Source organism: Sitophilus oryzae, unplaced genomic scaffold (assembly GCF_002938485.1).
Source record: "Sitophilus oryzae breed Bouriz unplaced genomic scaffold, Soryzae_2.0 scaffold_1389_pilon_pilon, whole genome shotgun sequence".
NCBI lineage: Eukaryota > Metazoa > Arthropoda > Insecta > Coleoptera > Curculionidae > Sitophilus > Sitophilus oryzae.
In genome coordinates, this window is record NW_022146047.1 from 920,035 (window position 1) to 939,734 (window position 19,700).

Below are 19,700 nucleotides of genomic sequence, written 5' to 3' on the forward strand. Positions count from 1 at the left end.
TTCATTCAGAACCTCCCAATTAGTGGAATAAATTAGTGGTTTCAATTACACTTTATACTTTTTACTTTACGATCATTCACAATGTCTAAAAAACACAATTAAAATAATAAAATATCTTAGCAACAGCTTGCGGTAGTCTGTTGTATCCATGCAGAAAGCATAATATTTAGCTTATAAAACAATAAACTTTTGATTTCTAACCAAAATTTTTCTTGACGGGTGATAATCATAGGCCAGGGGCGGGAAAGTGAAATAGCAAAAGCGGTTCCACCGTTTCCATGGAAATCTCAAATAAAATAGTTCCAGCCCTAGGCACTAGGTGGTAGTGCAATTAATTTTTAGGTTAAGAAGTTGCTACTAGTTATTACCAGATGGCGTTAAATCAGAATTTTTTTGTAGTTTCCATAGTTTCCAACGGCCATTGTCATATTATTGTCAAATTCTCAAAAAATATTGTCGTTGTCATAGCGCCAATCATAATATTATCAAATAAATGATTATCAAAACGTTTTTCAAACTATAATTTGTTATATGTGTTTTAATTAGACAATTCCTTTTGTTTGTGGCCCTAAAAATATAATGTAAGTCTTTTATTTTTGCCATCATTTAAGTACCTATTTATATTTACTCCATTTACAAAACTTTGGGCGTATTACGTTGGTTTTGTTTTATTATAATAAACGATGTTTAGGTGAAATATTTGACTTATAAATAAAAACTTTAAATAAATAATATTTCACATGTTTGGCTTTAATTTTATTTAATAATTGTATAAATTATACTGTTAAATCTTATTTTTTACACATCACAACGATACTTGTTATTAGTATTGTTGAATTTGTGTAAAAAATAAGATATAATAATCAAATTTAATTATTTTAGAGTAAAATTCAATAAATACGCTCATTTAGAAAGCCCGCGCTTCAATCCATTTAAAACAAGCCCTACTCAATAGATGGCGCCACTTCTGTAGGACCATTTTTCAGTATGGCAGAGTCCATTCTTTTTCTAGCTAGGTATATTCTTTGTCATAGGCCAAAATGGGACTGAAGTATAATTAGCGGAAAAGTCAAAAGTTTGTTAACCTTTTCTAGTAATTGAAAATTACTACCATTAATTATGACGTTCTGAATGCTTACATTAAAATTAGGTGAACAAACTTCTACGGCTAATTGAAACTACTAATTTATTCCACTGATTTCGAGGTTCTGAATGAAACTTAAGTCCTAAAAGTTAAAAGGCGTTACTATGGTATTATCAGTTCGATTATACTCTTTGATACATGGTTATTATTAATTTTGATTAACGTTAGTTTTTACTTTAATGTTATTATAATATCACTTTTTCCGATAACCATCACCCTTTCCGTAGCCATTGAACTAAATAAATTTTGTTAATAATGTTTTTCTCTAAAACGGTATGGAAATTTGGAAAAGTATAAACGAGATTAACCATTTTAGATTTTTTTGCTTTGTGAAGAATGCATTTTTCTCAAAATGTCAATAATAAAAAAGTTCTGTGACAGAAAAGCCCAATACGTGATGTTATCTCTCTTCTTCATTACTTTGTTGCCTCTTTACTTTTTGGTTGTCGTTGTTAACTGAGTTTACAATTCTTCTCCAAACTATAACAAAATATATTGAACTAATTTACATGGAAATTTTAAGGTGTTCGTTTTTCTAAGTAGCCTGTGAATAACAATTGAATTAACCAAAAACTAAATAAATAACTAAAACAAAATTCTGAAGCAATTCTAATTTAAAAACATATTTGAATGAAAGTTATTTATAATGATGTAAATCCCATACATCGACATCGTTAAAACAACAATACACCCATGCTTAAAGATTTTCATTTTTTCGATTTCCCGCTGTTACGTCATCGATGCCGAATAAACAATTTTTTTGGCAAATGGAAAAAAATAAAGCTGTTTTTTTTTCATATTTTTTACTTTTTATTTCATGTTTGTCTGAATTTTTAAAATGTGATTTCAACACGTGTATGGTTTCGTAAAAACTCTATTTATTTTTCTATAGAACATTTACATTTTGATTCATAATTTTATATGTAGAAGGTGTTACATAAAAAGTGTAAAACATTTCAAAAGAAAAGACAATTTAAACCAATTACTTTTATTTCAAACTTGTAAATATTTATTTGAAATTTTTCAAAACATGTTTAGAACTCTGTTTTAAAGATGCATTTCTTGTTCACTTCTTCTGATCCACTAATGGATGTCTGCAATATCATTTTCCATTGCTTCTATTCCCAGTGGTGTATATTAACATATACTATAGGCTATGCATCGTGTCACTACAACTGTACAACTGGCACAGGAGTATGACAAGGAGACGCGATATCCCCAAAGCTGTTTACAGTAACATTAGAAGAAATATTTCGTCAACTGTACTGGACCAACAGGTCTAAAAGTAGATAGAAGAATAAAGACAGGACTAAAAGTAGATAGAGAATATCTTAACCATCTATAATTCGTCCTAATTGCCAATAGTCCTGAAGAACTACAAGCACAAATTAATGGAACTAAATACAGCCAGCAATAAAGTGGGTCTCAACATGAATCTAACAAAAACTAAAGTAATGCACAACTAACTAGTGGAAAGAAAAGCTCGGGATATCTATATGCATGGAGTACTTATGGAAGAAACTCAATCATATTCAAATCTAGAATGCCACTCTATCTAAAGAAGAAAACATTCGACCATGCAAAAGCTGGACACTTAAAACGGACATCATATGAAAACTGCAGGTCACACAACGCCCAATGGAATACACATACCGGATACACATACCGGATACACATACCGAACGGCTCTAGTATGTGAAGCTGTACCTTGCTACTCCCAAGGCGTTAAACGCTATATACGGGAGCTATTATTATTATTTATTATGCAATCTCAGGGATAGGAAGAGGTTAGTTTCCTCGATCACCTGACCTATCCATTTTAGATTTTTTATGCGGTATGGTTAACAAGGTTTACAAAAGAATTTATGAATTAAGAGAGGAGAATATTAATTACTCGAGAGGCGGTACGGGAGAAGTTTATTAAGTTTTAGTTTGTGTAATGTAAATTGTAAAGAACCGTTTAATAAAATATTCTGTCTTTTTATAAGTTATAAATCAAAACAGAATAAGAATACCATACCAACTAAGTGAAGTTATTCAAGAAAGATAAGAATTGGCTATAACACAGTAATTTTTCGAAATAAAAACATATTATAGCTTATATCGCTGAAAAGCTTAAAAATGGCGCTTGTTATGAAGTCATGGCCAAGTATGGTTTCCAATTAAAAAACCATGTTTGTGGCATATGTCAAAAATGACAGGCTTTAGAAAAAATCGGAGAACACAAACTCATTAGGGATGTAATTATTTACAACTTTTATCTGAATTTTTTTTCTCTAAAATAGACTATAATGGAATTAGGGACAATTTTTAAAATAGCCAAAGTTTTTTTTTCGAAATATCTAGTAAACTATGAACTTTTTCAAAAATCTGAAAGGCGCATATTTATGACCCCACAAAACTGCAATTCTTTCCCCATTTTAACCGACTCTCTAACTCCAGTAGTTTCCAAGATACCCATAGAGAACACCGTAAGAAACACACTCTGTATATATGAACATTTATTTTACGAGTGAAAAGTCACTAACAGGCTAGTTTCTGATTGGATACGCAGTGGTATTTTACAAAAAAAAATAACTTTTTATTTTTCAGTTAACGAAATGTCCCCGGCTTTTATGTAACTTGTGTTAGTTTGGCTCAAATCTAACGAGCTTGTTTTCCATCCTTTTTAGAAACAACTAGTAATTTTGTCGAAAAAAAACCTTTTGATATGCACTGGGCCACGTTACAAACGTCGAAACGTAGCCATTGTTTACTTATCAAACAAACTGCACAAAACATTTCCCAATGGAAACGGCTGTCGCTTCTTGTTTCCTTTATTTAATGGAAAGTTTTAGAAAAATAATTGAAACACTTGTGATCGATGTGTTGTTTACCGGTGAACGTGCTGCTAAAGTAATTTCATAAATCCGTTTGTTGTACGTGAAATCCAGGTGTTTGTTAAATTTAGCCGTAGGTATTGATTCGAAATGGTGTTTAGGATATACGAAGTAATTCAAATATGCCGGCTTGAAATAATGATAATCCTTTAACCCTTTAGTACTTATACAAAATATACCTGGTGTTCTTTAAAAGTGGCTTACTCATCTATTACTTTTTTATTTTTTCAGATAAAAAATAAGATTTGGTATTTTAGTATATGACATAAATTAGGTTTGATTGACGTATTCAATTGTTTTCGGTCACTTCCTGTTTCAGCGGAAATTACAACAACTTTTGATATTTATTACCGATCAATAATACCCCAGTATTTTTTACTTTGCTTGATAGAAATTGATCTTCTCAATACAGTGTTGCCAACTCATGGAAAATTTCGAGATCCAGGGGGAATAGGGAAAATGTTTATGTATTATTTGTAATCGGTGATCGTCTTCGTGGGAAATTATATTTCGAAAAGTTGGCAACACTGTCTAAATAGCCTCACATATTACAAGTCAAATTTTGACATTTATAAAGTATGTACGAGTATGTTAAAATTGCTGAGACCGCTTTAAGGTTCATTCTCAGTATACCTTCCGTATCAGCTACCTTCTGTTTCCCTTCCATTTACATAAAATATTGTATCATATAAATGAACAGGACAATGCACACTATCCGTTCTCTTTCCCTTCCGTTCCATATCCTTTTCTTCCATTCATTTTTTTGGCGGACGGACTGAAGCGTATCGGAAACAGCGTTGTCAACTTCTTACATTTGTACCAGCTCTGTTAACATTTTGCTGATATTTATTTATTCTTTTACCTCTTAATTAAATCTATTACCTTTTTTAAAAGATACAAATTTTTGAAATTAAACTGATAATGATATAAATTGTGCAATAAAACATATGAAACTGATACGGAACGGAAGCATACGTATAGCGTGAATACAATCAAAAATACGGAATGGATATGGAATGGAAACGGAAGGTATAGTGAGAATCAGCCTTAATAAAGGCTGAATCAGGCTTTTAGCTCCTTAGCGTATAGCATAAAGAATATGTATTACTCTATTTAAAACCCAGCAATTTTAATAAAAATCTTAAACAAGCAAATTTGTATTAAATATAGGTCGATAATAAAATGGATTTAAAGTGTTCTCGAAATAGTGTAGATTTCAAAATTTTTATAATCTTACTTGCAAAATCTATAAAAAAAAACTTAAAAGTTATTTATGTTGGTGCTGAAAGTAAGTATCTCGCAGACTTCCAAAAAATAAAACTGGAATTTTAACTTAGGATATAACTACCTATATGCGAAAAACTTGTATATGCTATAAAATGGGAAGTCAAGCGGATTACTACATAAAATATTACTTTATTTTATGAATCGATTAAGGGCTAGATTTCTTTAATGCTATGATATTAATTCCCTATTATTTCTGGATTATTATCATTTTCTCATTTTCATAACTTACATTTTGATCTTTATAATACCTATACAAAAATAACCGTTAACCTATACAAAATTAACACTTAAAAATTTTATATTTTATGCAAGGATTATATTTTATTTTGTATTCATTTAAACAGGCTTTGTCTGATTTGAGATTACAGAAATTCCTACATTAATTCATATATTTTTTGCTACTTAATGATCTTTGTTGCTTTAGAGTCGGGTAAAAAAACACAAAATATTTTTCATAGCCCAGAAGTATACGGGGTTAATTTAAAAATATTATATTAACTTAAACATAAGCATAGTCAAAAAACATAGTTACCTAAATAGTTTAAAAAATGTTGTGCATTGAAAAGTAGATCTTGTTTACCAACCTGTATTTAAATACTACCGATATACCTTAAATTGATACGCATAAGCATCTCAAATTTACAATAATATACCACAAGAAAGATTTTGTTAATTTTATTAATAATCCTAAAATAGTTATATATTTTGTATTTTTCCTGTTTTTAGAAATACAAAAATCGAGCAATTTAAATTTGAGAACACCATTAGATTCATTTTTAAATGAAAATATCCTATCCAGGTTTATTTTTCAAAATAATGATAATAAACTATTTTTGTTGGTGTGTATGAATAGATTTTTACAAGATGTTCTGTTATTTTCAAAAACAGTATTGAATGTAATATTTCGAGTTATTATTTTAACGTTTAAAATTTTCTAATTAACTGTTTCTGAAAATTATTGCGATTTCATATAATAAAATTCAAAGATAATATTTTATTGTTTTAGAAGCCAAAATAAATTAATGCTCACGGTCTACAAGAAGCTTCTCTAGCGGTACAAGATAGAGAGTGTTGGAGAACAAGAAGAAGAAAATTGATTTGGATGACTCTATCTATCCTTGCTTACTTATAGTATTCTGCATGTAGCTGCCGTTGCACCATCTTAGCAGATGTTTAAGTAAGTATTTAATAGCCTTATAAGAATATTACTCATTATACAGGGTGTTTCAAAAAACATGTGTCATCTCTCGTGGGGAGATTCCTCACACAAAAAAAAGATTTATTTTTCATATCCACATGGGTCCGATTCTACTTTGTTTTGTAGCTACAGGAAGTAAAAGTTTTTATTTCTTTTTTATTTATTATAATTTTATATACAAAGAAGGTAATGTGGATAGCATTACGCTTCAACCGCTTATTATTACCTCAGGATTGTGAATCCCAAGTACTAATTTAAGGCTGAGTCGACCTAGGTACCTAAACTATTTTTATTTTATTAAAAATAGTCGGCTGATGAAATGCCGGCTGTGGGATGGACCCACAACCTTTGAATTGGTAGACGAGAACTGTAGGTACCCCTACGCCACCGGGCACCTTTTTTTACCTTCCTTGTATACCGAACGGCTCTAGTATGGCAAGCTGTACGTTGCTACTCCCAAGGCGTTAAACGCTATATACGGGAACTATTATTATATTATAATTTTAGATATACTATGAGTGCTACATATATTTTCATGCTATAAAAAGTGTCGACAGATTCACCAGGGACGTGCATATGGGTTACCACTGAAATATTTTTTTTAAAAAACATGTGCGCCACTGACTTTTTTCCTCATATTAGCAAAAATGTGTAGGTCATTTAATGGCCGATTAAAAACTGTATCTTGATACATTTCGATCTCATCGATAAGATAAACGCAATTTTATTTTTTTTTTATTTATTAATCACAATTAATAAAATTAAAACAAAAAAAAATATATTTAATTTTTTAATGTGATTTATTACTAAATTTTGTTAAAATGTATTACACAGATATACAGTGCTACCCCCAGCAAATTCCACCCAAAAATAATGGTATTTAAGACAATTACAAAAGGCCTGTTTTTTAAAAGTGTTAACTTCCTGTAACTTTAAAACTTTGCATTTCCGCATCCATGTTTATATGAACTTTTTTATATTTGTTCATAAGGAATCAATGAGTACGTATTTAACATTTAGGCAAGTTATTAAAGTTAAATTTTTTGAGGGTTGCTTTTAGAATTGGATACGGCAAATAATACAGTAGCATTTTTTATTTCCTTTAATAAAATTGAATTTAAAAATCTATTTTTATTTAAATTTCTTAGTATTGGCGCCATCTATTTGCTAGATGCCAAAGATACCAAACTCCATTTGTTACAGCTCACTTGTCTCGATATTTAATTTTTATTAGCGCATCTATTCGCTAGATGTCAAACTTCATTTATTACAGTTCACTTGTCCTGTTTATTAGCGCCATCTATTCACTATATGCCAAACTTCCTTAATTGCATTTCACTTGTCCGAATCTCACTTCGCTGTGGATTGCGATTTTCTGTTCTAATGATTTCGATCATATGATATCACTTTTTTCTCTCTCATTTTGTCTGTGGTGAAAAGGTTTTGGCTTCGGTTCTGAAACTGAGAAGAAGGTCTTTTCTTCTGAGAATTTGGATCTGAAGAAGACGCGTGTTTCGGCGTCCGACAAATTTTCCAGTGAAAAGCACTCTGAATCCACTTTTCGATTTCCATTGCATGGGTATCCGATTTGGAAATTTGAAAACCTTGTAAAGTATGCAATCCAGAGTATAGATCGTATTTGTTTGGTTTCTTCTTGGAATGATCACCGTAAGTTTATCCGCCATTTTATATAGCCCTATCTAACTAAATTCTATTTCAGTTATTTCCGTTTTTTATTTCGTTTATTTGAGTATTTAATTACTGGTTTGGATCGGCATATGGTTTGAATATATTTATGTAGTGCTGATTTTCAGACCGTAAGTTGTTTTTTTTATTGAGTATCTGTCCTGAGAACTATTTTTTATTTATAGAGTAACTACCACATGGTACACAGTAATTACCACATGGTATGCAGTAATAATGCAGTAATTATTGTATGTTTCACCCACTTTCATTTTGTATGGACCTATGCAGACCTTAACACAGTGTTCCTGACATTACAATCGTTCTTTTGGCTGATATCGAAGACTTCTCCTGCCATAGTCATCTGCATCCACTTCTGTTAGTCTGGAGAATACCTACCTACCTGTTTACATCATAAAAAACTATATACAGATAAGTCTCTTAAGTTTGATACACAAGGTACGCTTTTATTTTATAATTTTTGAGACAACAGATTTAATAACCTGGTAAATTATCACTTATTGATATCACAATTATCCCACATATTGTAGTCAAAATTATTTTTTATTTAACGTTATAAGTTATAATTTGATTCGTACAGTACACTCTTACTTAGCTATGATATTTTATATGAAAATTATTAACACGTATTCATTTTAAAGGTTTTTGTACACGACATGTTTCGAAACATCATCGTATTGAGACATACATAAATTTCACCTGTTTTTATATTAAGTAGCTTACTTAGTTCAAAGAATACAGTTACTAAATTCGAATCTATTTAAAATAACTTGCGGTTTTATTGGGATCACTGTGACTAATTGATGATACTTGTGTTCGTTTTCAATAAATGTTTAATGTAGGATAGTTATTTCTGACTTTTATTCCTGATAAACATAATAGACCCTTAATGCTGTTGATTACTTTATTTCAGCTATGTTGTGATATCGTATTTTTCTTTTTGGTTTCTTACTTTACCACTCTCATAAACAAAGTAAGTGGCGCCCTTTTCACTGTTTTTGACCATACCTATTTGAATTCTTAACATCAATATTAAAATCTCTGCAGCCTATATATTATCATTTTTTTTTATTTTTTAACAACATTAGAAAGTCACTGTGAGTCAGAAGCCTTACCTACGAACCCAGCTTTCCTCTAACCCTGAGCAACGGACTTTTTTTTCATTCTATTTGGATAACGACAGAAAAATCGTCACAATACTAGTGAATAGGTCGTCACTTTCTTAGCATTAAAATATGTCGCACTTACAGTACAAATCACTCAAAATTACCCTCAAAATTACTTCTTAGTACTTCTCCTCTTAGCACTTCTAATACTTACCCTCAAAATTTCATTAGAATCGCTAAAAGCACTTGGAAGAAAATTACAGTAAATCGAAAAAAGATGAAATCTTTAACCCCCTTTAGCTACAAAACACAGCAGAATCTCACCTATGTTAATATGAAAAATAAATCTTATTTTTACTAGAGGAATCACCCTACGAGAAATGGCACATGTTTTTTGAAACACTCTGTATAGGAGACACAAAGATGTTTGACACACTGTTATAGGACTTAGTATGTGTGCTAAAATAATTTTATTTTATTCCAAAATGTTCAAACTTCCCTTTTCACAAAACGAAATATAACTTTCACCACATATCTTATAAATCACTGTTATTAACTTTAAAAAATGGATTTAAAACTTCTTAGAAATAATCTCTTTACATGATATACCAACAGTGTTTTTCAATCTAATTTTAAGATTGCACTTCTATTCTTGCTCAATCTCCTTTCATCGCCATGCCTTTTAATACTACTTATCCTCCAAGGGCCCTATTAATAACTTCAAAGAGCTCGTATTTCTCCGCTATAATTCCCGTAATACTCAATTTTGGAAGTAATAAAAAAACATCCTTTGCAACGCCCCACCAAAAAGAAGCGAGATTATACTTAGTGGATTGCGAGAATAAACCGTAAAAAAGTAATATTGAAGATTTTAAAAGGGTGTTCTTCAGGGTTTTTTTATTTCAGAAAGAACTTTTCAATTAGTGGAGAAAATAGCTTTAATTTTGTTTACGTTCTACAAGTTTATTGCAAACAACAAAAGAAGCTTATCGTTAAAAATAATTCCAAAGGTTTTATTTCCTACTCTGAAAACTATTTTAAAGATACAGAGTGTAAAAGAGCTCGAAAAAATCCAAGAAGTTGTTGGTTTTTTTTTTAATAAGAGCGGTTTTCATAGAAAATTTTTCGATTTGATGCTTGGCAGATGCACTATCTCTCTTATTTTGATTCTTAGAGTAATTCCAGACTAAAAAAAAGTGTTAATGTTATACTGTTTGGCTGTTTATCTGGCCTTTTTTGATGTTGTTCCAAATATGGAACAGTACATTACGTGTTGTCAATCTTGTGGTACAGATCACTGATTAACATTAGGTCGAGTCATCCGTACCACAATCTGGAATAATCCATTTGACAGTGATCATTTGTACATAATATTTTTTTTTACTTTTCACTTCCATTTCAATATCGTTCTAGATTTGAATATGCTATTTTATCACTTTTTTCCGTTGAATTTCTGTCAGAGAGAAAAAAAAACTGGGGTAACTTTGTATAACATTTAATACTGATAAATAAATATTTTGATTTGATTTTGATTTGATTTTTAGGGGTTTTCATTTTTGTAAGATTTTTAGGGGTTTTCATTGATATAGTCCTTGATATATGAAATATTTAACCCTAAGCAGTGTCTTGAAATCAAAATTCTAAACAGTACTTTAGTTATTGCACTTTAAAGTTGTCCTAAAGCAACCCTGTACTGGGGTACACTTTGGGACAGATAAATTTTACACGTAAGTACGCCGTTAAGAAGCAATTTGTACCAAAGAAGGACACACAGCTATATATAAATAAAGTTAACAAAGTTTGACAAAATATACTAAAAATATTAAAGCAGTAGAGGTATGTTTCTTTTAAAAAACGAGAGAAAGAAGACAAGAGTTATTTACCAAAGAACTAACAAATACAGATAGCAAATAGATTAGTTTTAAAGACTCTAATGATTGAATATCCATCATGAAAATAAAACAATATTTTTCTTAGATAGGTACAACGAAAGTTTACGACTTATTGTCTAAAATATTGCAGCAAAAAAATAGATATTATTCTTAAATACAAAGGCCAATGTACATATGTGCACCCTAATTTTGGGGATCCAATAAATCCATCAAAAATATCCTTGTTTCCTCTTTTAACCTCTCGTGATTCCGTGATCTGGGTAAACGCCTATATATTCACGAGACATATTTATTATCTAAAAAACATCCTGTTACTCACATTAGGTGTACTTTTGCTCCTATAATAATTAAAATTTACACATACAATAGACTAAATAACTACTTTAAAATGTACACTTCAATTACCATGTCTAGCTTTAGTACAAAATTATATTCAGGCTAGGATACATACTAAACAATTCGTAGGGCAACATTGAGACAGTATTTGGTATATTTCAGTAGTTTTTTTCGTTTTCCTGTTATTACCGATTCTGAACCGTCCTAGAATTGTGATGCGTATGCGCAGAAGGAAATATGAACACATTATTTCATTTGCGCATGCGCTGCAGAGTTCTAGGACGATTCAGAATCGGTAATAACAGGAAAACGAAAAAAGCTAGTATTTTATTTTTATGTATAGTAATTTTGTCTAAAAGCAAATATATTTTTCTCCCAGTTTCATTTAAAAAAACTATTTTTTCATAGAACTTTACAGTTCTGTTTATAGCGTAGAAAGTATACAGAATTTCTAAAATATATCTATTTGTAGTTGACATTTTGAAATGTTAATAAACATGCAGTGTTCAATGCAGAATGGTCGGATTGGGTTTAGTCGTATTTTAGTTACCTTTAATAGCATATAGTAGAGATTTTACAAACTTTATTTTTGAAAATTTTTTGAAAATGACAAAATGATATATTGTGATTTTTTAACGACAACCCTATTATACAGGGTGGTCCGATTTGTAATCCGGAATCTTTGCCAGCATATGGTGTAGATAAAAATAAGTGAAAAAGTTCGTTCAAATTTATCTTCTAAAATGCTTAGTTTCAGATATACAGGGTGTAGAAATTTAATTTGCATTTCGATTTTTTCATGATAATTTCTCAACCAACGCCGATATTTGGATAAAAATTGGTGTCTGGGTGTTTTTTTAACATAAGAAATTTGATTTCGATGTCACTATGACTCGTAGTTGTAGGGGGCACCACCTACATGTTTTTGAACTTTTTAGAACAGGAATAACTTTTCGTTCGTACCTGTATTAAACATAAATAAACGGATTTTAAAATATTTTAAATATTTTGATAATTGAAGTGGACATCTAGAAATATTAAACAACAAATCAATTCTCAAGAGTATCAAAATTGTTATTATTACACTTGAAACCTAAGTGAAAACGGAAACCAAAAAAGCCCTCTGGAAAAATCTCCACCCTTCCAATGAGGGTTAAATTAACAAAAGAGTCTGCGAACCGTGGTCTTTTGTGTTCCGTGTCGAGACCTTAACATCCGGCAACTTCCGTAAACTTCCATTGATTTCCCATTTCGACGTGCGGACTAAAGGGTATTCTCTGCTGCATGTGACAGTTTGGCTAACAGGGGGTAATGGTCCAAAAACTGAATCTTATTTTGTTTCGTAGGGGTTTGCATTTTGAGGAGAAACCCTTTTGCTCGATTAAATTTCTTTTTCGCAGTTCTCGGGAAAAGGTTTTTTATCGGGCAGTTGTTGAATTGAGGGAGGCGATTCTTTGAAAATGGGCTTGATATACCCGTAAATTTAAATTTGTGCCAGGATCTCTATGCTCAGAATTAACATTTTAGTTTGTCCCACTCTTAACTCAGTATTAAAACTAAACTTGGCCGGTGCCAAACCAAACCAAACCTTAAAATTTTCATGTATTTTAAAGTTTTCTAGATTGTGCTCTAGTGGACCGATTTTGATGATTTTTTAAGCAATTTGTAGCTAAATTATTTGACTTTCTAGTGTCTCTTTTTAATTTAAAAATGAAAATTGCTATTTGTCAATTATACTAGGGAAAACAAAATCTCGATATTTTGGTGACAGTTTGAAACAACCTGTAGAGTACGTTAACAAAGAAACGAGTTTAAAAATCATTTTAGCATCTAGACGTATCTTTTCTCGATAGTTTGTTTTCTTTCATCTCATTAGTTTATTTTTTTCTGGAGATATTCGCTTTTGAAGAAAACACTAATATTTTTTCGTATTTTTTACATTAAAACTCAACAAAACTCACCTCCTTGACAGCACTTAAGGAACATAATGGACCATTACTACCATTTTAGTGTTCAAAATATTCTAATAAAGTTGCGATGAGTTTTTTACGGCTATTAAGCTATCTTGTACACTTTGCACTAAAAGAGGTTCTAAAAAGAACACTGTTCGACTGCAAGGTCTACTAGATAACATTTTGAAGCTTAAAGTATCACAACACTATTTATTTAAACCAAAAACTCGTAATACGAATCTAAAGTGTCAAAACGAATGAGAATGTCAGGAAATAAATAAATAAATGTGGCAAACTGGACATTTTTTATAGCAGAGCAACCACCTGAATTTCCCGCGGGAAATTTAAATTCCAGTTAGTCAGCCCGGCGCCGAATATGTCCATGGTTGGCAAGAATGAATTTAAAAGGTACACTCTTTCCCTTGTTTCAATGATTGCAGTCTCGTTCTTGTTGAATTTCCAAACTTTTAGAACTACTTTGAAATGAAAGTTTATGATTGCGATTAAACTATACAGAGCAAAATTCCATATAAAATCAGGAGATACACAAGCACTTAAACCAAACATGAAAACTTAATTCTGACAACACTTTAAACTCTAACATGCGTTGCTAGAACTTGAACATCTTACTGATAATAATTTTAATGCAAACTCTCGTGCTGCCAATACACATCTCAAAAGGGTGAATCCATCACCGCGTCAAAACTTTACTAATCCAATTTGCGTAGCGGCAATCTATCATGGCGCCCCGCCCGCCGCCTACCGGAACAAGATGTTACTAAACAAATACTATTATTGCCCTTCCATTTTGCGCTCCAATACCCTTGCCATTGCCGCCGCCGCTCGGCATGATTGATAGACGCGCAATCTTTTAAATAATCCAACACGTCTTGGTGTGCCGCGGATGCCGAGTTTATTTACGTCAGTGCTTTAACAGTTTTCTCTATGGACCTTAGAATTGATAGACTGATAATTGGATGGTTTAAGGTCTATTCATACGTGTCAGTTATAATTTAAATTCGTCTTCGACGATGTTCTCTTGTTTTGGCTGGCGTGTGTTTGTAAGAACTGTTTGTTGTTTTCAGCTTTGCTGCAAAATTGTAGATTGTATAGGAAGCCATGTAAAAGCCAGTATCTAAGACGGTTTTACAGAGGTTAGTTTTCCATCTCCCATATCAGTCGTAACAAAGTTTATGGTTCGAATGGTTGTCGTCTTGGCGCACTCAGTGATGAGATGTTCTGATGTTTCCCAATTTTCCCCACAGAATCTTGGCATTCGCCGTTGCCAATCCTCAATGTACAGGGTGGGTTAAATTCGACGCTTTTAAATGGAGACATCCTTTTCTATAGGAGATAGACAAAAACTAATATCGGTGTCTGGAGCTCAATTTTTGTCAAAAACATGATGCTGCAAACCGCATATCGATATCTGTTACCGTTTCAAAGTTACGGGGTGTTTTTCAAAAATATGCCTTTTTAACAAATCGCTGTAACTTTTTTGCTATGGAAAATTTTGTATTTTTATGAAAACATTTCCAAAACACCTTTTTACGTAGAATTTAATGGTTTAAGTATAATTTTTTGAAAATTAATAATTTAAGAATTATCAACAGAAAATTTGATTTTTTATATGGGACACCCTGTATATTTTTAATTTATTGAAAAGAATTTAAAATTACCTTTCCAAAAATATAACACACTTGATATTTTGCTCGATTCCTCTTCGAGATATAGAGTATATAAAAATTCGCCCGCTTTAAATAAGTAGGCTTTGAACGGCACCGGCTGTAATGCAAAAAAAGTCTAGCTGTGAGCATCAATTAAAACGAAAATAATATTTGCTATGAGAGATGCAGAATTTTATAACAATTTAAAATATATTTAACCAACATCAACACATTTAAACTATATCTAATAACAATAAAAATAAATAGCAAACCCAGACATGAGATTTTGTTACAGGTGTTCGACAAATCGGCCGTCTTCTGTTATGGACAGACGGGGCAGTTTTTGAAAATTTCTCGCTGAACTCATTAACTCAGTGGCGGTGAAAGATACCCTCTCATAACTGCTAAGTATTTCTAATTCTTGTCTCGATTATACGGAAGAATAAGGAACCTTTATTCTTCCGCAAATATATCCATAGGATTAGATCCATGAGCACTAAGTCAGGCGGCCTCGACGGCCAACGGCTGGGATCTTGGTTAGCTGTTGAATTATTCTTGAAATTGGCTGCAAAAATTTGCTGACAGCTTCAGCGTTCAGAGGCGGTGCGTCGTCTTGCTGGAAAAATATATTTTCGAGTTCCATTAAGGGCATTTCATCAATAAGGGGTCCAAAGCCTACTAGTTAAAAGTGGCGAACTTTTAATAATTCTGTATTTCGAAGGGGATTATAACAAAACATCAAGTGTGCTATATTTTTGGAAAGGTAATTTTAAATTCTTTTCAGCTAATGAAAAATATAAAGGGTGTCCCAAATAAAAAATCAATTTTTCTGTTGATAACTCTTAAATTATTAATTTTAACAAAATTAAACTTAAACCATTAAATTCTACGTAAAAAGATGCTTTGGAAATGTTTTCATAGAAATACAAAATTTTCCATAGCAAAAAAGTTACAGCGATTTGTTAAAAATGCACATTTTTGAAAAACACCCCGTACAACTCCAATACGGTAACAGATGTTGATGTGCGGTTTTCACCGTCATGTTTTTGATGAAAATTGAGCTCCAGACACCGATATTAGTTTTCGTCTATCTCCTATAGAAAAGGGTGTTTCCATTTAAAAGCGTCGAATTTGACCCACCCTGTACTGAGGTATTAATTGAGGAGAGACTGTCCTGTTAAAAACCCCGTGACAGTTCAAAGATTGTTCTTGTTTAAATATAAATGAAAATCTTTTATTTTTCTCAGTTATGTTAGTTTCTCAGATATGGCAATCGAGGAGCAGGCTTTCTAGATGCTTTTGTCCATTTTTTCGAATTTTGGCAAACAAAGAAAAACTGCCACGCTTTTTGAAAGAAACTTACCGAAAAACTAGTATACTAAAAATGAAAAAATTGATAAAAAATCATAAAAAGTAGTATACCTACATCTGAAAAATCTAGTTTTGATGATTTCAGAAAAAAACTGAAAAAAACTGTTGACTGTCCTTTAAACGTGAAGTTTCTCTTTATTTTTCTGCTAACACGGTCCGCATCCCCAAGTACAATGTCCCCGGTCGTAGTTCCATTCATTATTTTAAGTAGTATTATTCAAAAAATTGAGAAGTTCTCTAGAGAAGAAAAATTCTTCACCTGGCAATAACAAACAAACAGCAGTATATCCACAGCACACAAGAACATACTTCTGTTTCTTTGTCTACCACCAATGGACATACAGCACATAGAAAGTCATTAATTCGAATATGATCAATCAACTGGCATCATATTGTAACTCTGTGTATGTAGTTTGCAATGCCATTTTTCGTTGAAAATCTTAAAAAATGGACTAAATCCATTTATTAAGTCTGCTCCTCAATAGCGATACGATTTTGGTGCCGCCAAAACTAAAACTGATTTTAAGTATATATATATTAGATACCCTGATTCTACCAGTATACTTGCTTTTTTAATGCTACATGTAGTTTTCGAGAAATTGCGTGTATAACAAGAAAGAAAAATAAACAATTTTAAATTAATTAATGAGATTTTTCTACAGGTTAAAAGCTACTTTTTTTAATTTTCTACGATGGTGGTCCTAAAAAGGAGAGATGATAGGATCAAAGTTACTTGGACCAAGCACACTTGAATGCAGCCATATAACTCTACTTATAATAATGCTGCGCGCGTCTCACTTGTACGCTGCTTGTATAGTATTGACTTTTTGATCAAAGTCGAGTTGGAAGGCGTTTTAACATCAAAGTTGCATCAAAGTAAGTAGACTGGCTTCCAACTTACTTGGATGCTACGAAGCCGTCCAAGTCAACTTTGATAAAACATTTAATACCATCTAAACAGCGCAGAAGTGAACATTTATATAAGTATATTTATATGGCAGCAGATGGTTGACTTGATTCAATGTTTTAGGACCATTCCCGTATCTAAGTGGCTATGTAGATAATGTACCTGGATATTCATAGCACATCGAAGATTTTTAAAGCTCATTAACATGTCTAGAACTAATTCTTCGTAATTTTCAGCCTTCTTATCTCCTTAAATTTTTCACAATGGCAAAAAATAAAATAATGTGATAAAATTTTTTTTTTCTAATTTTGGCAATTAAAGTGACGCTTTTCATACTCCTTTGACGTTTTCAAATATGTTCCGTAACTAGTTACGAAATATTTTTCTTTTCACATTAATTGATTAAATTTAATTGAAAATAGATGATTCGTCAGTTTGTCGCTTAAAAGAAAAAAGAAGTAATTTTAGGTAATTTTTTAGTACACAGTTACTATTAAATATATCTATATACAACTATTTTTCGTAAATACTTATAGTTATGAATATGCACGTAGTTTTACTGTTTTCACCCCTCTACATGACTTCTTGGGGATTAGTTAACCAAATTATAACAGGAATTACCAAAAAAACAACCAAAATTTTTTTTTGTTGACCTGTGTGATTATTATGTTTAAGATACATAGGCGATATCAATGATGTCAAAATCAGGCACATGCTACTTCTATGTTAACGATAAAGGCCATGATTTGTAGTATCTATATAGTTTAATGTCAATGTTTTCATCCCCATGTCGAACTTACGTCAACGCCGTTTTCGGTTTTCTAGGCGAACGCGATACCTATTAGGTGTTTAGAGCGATTACAAGCAAGATTTCTTTTTGTGTTTGATTTCTCACCAAGAAAATATTAATCTACTAGGTATATGCTATCGATATGATTTTGCGGCACAGAACTCAAATGGTTTAAATTGAAATGCGTTGTTGAAAATGTAACTGTGGATGTCATGGATTGATCAAAGAAATTTTTAGAGAAAGTTTAAAATGTATAATTTCGGGAGTTTATGAAATAACTATAGTTTGAGTGAAAAATAATAAAACGATTTAATAACATGATATATCGTTGAAACCTGGACACTTAAATCGGACATCATAAGGAAACTGCAGCTCGCACAACGCTCAATGGAACAAAATATGCTGGGAATAACTAAGAGAAACCGTAAAAGAATAGAGTGGATATCACAAAAGACCCAGGCAATAGATATTATCCACAGAGTTAAATCCCTAATTTGGCAATGAATTGGCAATGGGCAGAGCACCTGACAAGAAGAACGGACAACAGATGAATCAAAAAAAAATTACAGCATGGTACCCACGAGGAATTAAGAGATCTAGAAGAACACGTGCGAACCCGAGATTGGACCATGATGTTAGGAGGATTGAAGCAGGGATAACTTGTGCTCATAGCCCACAAATAGATAACAACAGACAACTACAAAAGAGAATAGCTTTAAATATCTGAGGCACACCATAATTGGTTAAATAAACAATGAATGATGATGATGATGATGATCAGCATGAAACCAGTATTTTTTCAAACCTTTATGTAAAAACTAAGCCTGACCTGCTTCGTACCGCCTAACAGTGAAGTGAAAGAGAGTTTTCTTCGATCTTGTACATCAAACAACCTGAATGATTATTGACCCCAATCGTTTAACTGTTGTTGTCATTTCTTCTCTAGTGATATTTTTGTTTACATTTCAATTCAAGTATTTTCTAGTATTTCAATATATTTTCTAGATTTCATTTTTGATAGCGGTCAGTGATACTTCTTTGTCCAAACGTTGTGTAACCGAAATAAATAAAGACAATGAAGTCTGAAATTCTTTAGTTGCAGTTTTTTTTCTTTTGGCTTGTTGAAACAGAAAACAGAGAAAAGAGTGACAGTATGAATGATATGAAAAGTGACAGTGTGAAACAGAAAAAAGTGACACTAGCAGGAATCTGAGGTATCCCCAATTTTTTTTGTGGTAACAATATTTAAAAATTTCTATACTTATGTTGCGGATTCATTTCTCCAAAAATCCTATATGGGTATTTCGCCACTGCAAGAAAATCTACAAAATAAAATAGTTATTTTTGTAAACACTTCTGGGCGTTAATCCCAAGCAAACTTCATCAATTAGGTTTGAATGCTTACAAATTTGCCTTTAATTTGAGCAAAAAATGCTTAACGTTTCGGAAAGTTTATCTCTTTCCGTC

General features: G+C 31.6%; 2 protein-coding genes across 3 annotated transcripts in view; one reads left to right on the plus strand and one right to left on the minus strand.

Moving 5' to 3' along the window:
• Positions 1 to 19,700, plus strand: part of LOC115875498 (beta-alanine transporter) — a 934,216-nt gene that overhangs the window by 852,720 nt on the left and 61,796 nt on the right. For both annotated transcript variants that reach the window (XR_004049013.1, XR_004049014.1), the window contains exon 11: positions 6,317 to 6,487. The gene's annotated coding sequence lies outside the window, so the exon portion shown is untranslated. The remainder of the gene's footprint in view (positions 1 to 6,316; positions 6,488 to 19,700) is intronic.
• LOC115875507 (prolactin-releasing peptide receptor-like) overlaps positions 1 to 19,700 on the minus strand; it is a 329,200-nt gene that overhangs the window by 263,784 nt on the left and 45,716 nt on the right. The gene's annotated exons all lie outside the window — the stretch shown is intronic.